The 1,568-nt window shown below is 62.0% G+C and overlaps 1 long non-coding RNA gene across 1 annotated transcript; it reads right to left on the bottom strand.

Annotated features, from left to right (window-relative positions):
- On the bottom strand, positions 1-1,533 carry LOC120860078. The gene is made up of 3 exons (XR_005720235.1): positions 623-1,533; positions 384-519; positions 1-114 (listed from the first exon to the last, which is right to left on the bottom strand). It is a non-coding gene; the product is annotated as an uncharacterized LOC120860078 (long non-coding RNA).
- Positions 1,534-1,568: the final 35 nt, after the last annotated feature.

A 1,568-nucleotide genomic window follows, 5' to 3' on the forward strand; every position in this document is an offset into this window, starting at 1 on the left:
CAGTGATGTCCCCACATGTGTCCTCTGGGCTCTGCATCCTCAGGTGAATCTCGTCATGACAGGGAGCGAGGCTCAGCAACACCCCTCAGCCCAGCTCCCTACTGGCCGCCACACCTGCAGAGCCAACACGGTCTCAGGTCAGAGAGGCAGACCCATTTCATTCATTCTGGGCTCTGCCTCAAGGCAGGTGGGATCTTAGTCCCCAGCCCGGGATCCAACCCCTGCCCCCTGCAGGGGAAACCTGGAATCTTAGCTACAGGACCAACACGGAAGTCCCTGGAGAGTCACACAGTTTAGCTGCAGGCAGGACAGGACCGCCCAGCCCCACCGGCAACTCCAGAGCCATTCCCTGGACTTCCCTGAAGGGGGACAGGTGTGCTCACCTGCTGTAGTAGGTCCAGGTGAGGCCATAGGTGAGGAGGAAGCCAGCCCCCATGAGGGCCCCTCTGATCAGGGTGAGGACCAGGGGCCAGGAGCCCTGCTGCTCCTCAGTCTCACAGCTGCAGAGAGGGGGGCCTTCTGGGGAAGGGAGAGGGGGTGAAGCTCAGTCCCCAGACCCAGCCCTCCCAAAGGCACACACCTGCCCAGGCTGCCCGCCCTCAGCACCTGTCCTGCAACTCACTCTGCACAGAGAGGCTGAAGGAAACTTGCTGGGAGCCCAGTGGGTGCTGAGCTCGGCAGGTGACTTCTCCTCCATCTCCGACCTCGACACGGGGTATCTCCAGGACCCCGGGGGCTGAGCGCTGGGAGGGACTCAGGGGTTTTCCCTCCCAGAGCCAGCTCAGCGTGGCTGGGGGGTTGCTGTCGGCCACACAGACCAGGCGCAGGAACTGGCCCTCCAGGATGGGCAGTGACGTGCCATTCAGATCTGGGTGAGAGATGCACAGATGAGTGGGTGGAGCCAAGGGCTGTCTCACCCTCGCTCCGCCCACTTCCGGATGCAGAAAGACAGCCGGGTGACGAGGACCAAGGATGAGCTCACTGAGGCCAATGAGGCAACAGTCCTGGTGGTCTTTTCAGGCTCCCAGAAGAAATGGGAACTGATCTGAGGATGGAAGGGAGAGAAGTGGGTGGGAAGCTGACGGGAAGATGTGCCAAGAGAGAGACAGCCCGGAAGATGGGGAGAAAGGCACGTGGTCTGCATCGCGGCAGAGAGGACCCAGAGCAACAGAGACACGATAAGAGTGGGCGAGAGAAGGGAGGGGCAGATGTGCTGCAGCCCTGACAGCAGGGCTGAGAGCGCTGGGCTCTGCTCCAAGGTGAGGGCAAGCAGTAGGAGCCTGTGAGGAGGGGAAGCTTCAGCGGCGGCGCCGACACTCACAGGACCCTGCTGGGGCCAAGTGGGGCCTGAACCGCACATGAGACAGGAGGCGGGGAGGCTGAGGGAGGAAGCTGATCAGTGGCCCAGCGTCCAGGACAAGACTGCAGCTGGCTCTGGGGCCAAGGGCATGGAAAGGGGGAAGTGATTTGAGCAGTGAAGCTCTGCAGAGTCCCTGAGTCATGGGTGCAGCTGGTGAGAAAGGGAGATGGGTAGAGGGCCATCCAACCACAGCCCGGTTAAGTGGGGT

This window comes from Oryx dammah, unplaced genomic scaffold (assembly GCF_014754425.2).
Source record: "Oryx dammah isolate SB20612 unplaced genomic scaffold, SCBI_Odam_1.1 HiC_scaffold_7658, whole genome shotgun sequence".
NCBI lineage: Eukaryota > Metazoa > Chordata > Mammalia > Artiodactyla > Bovidae > Oryx > Oryx dammah.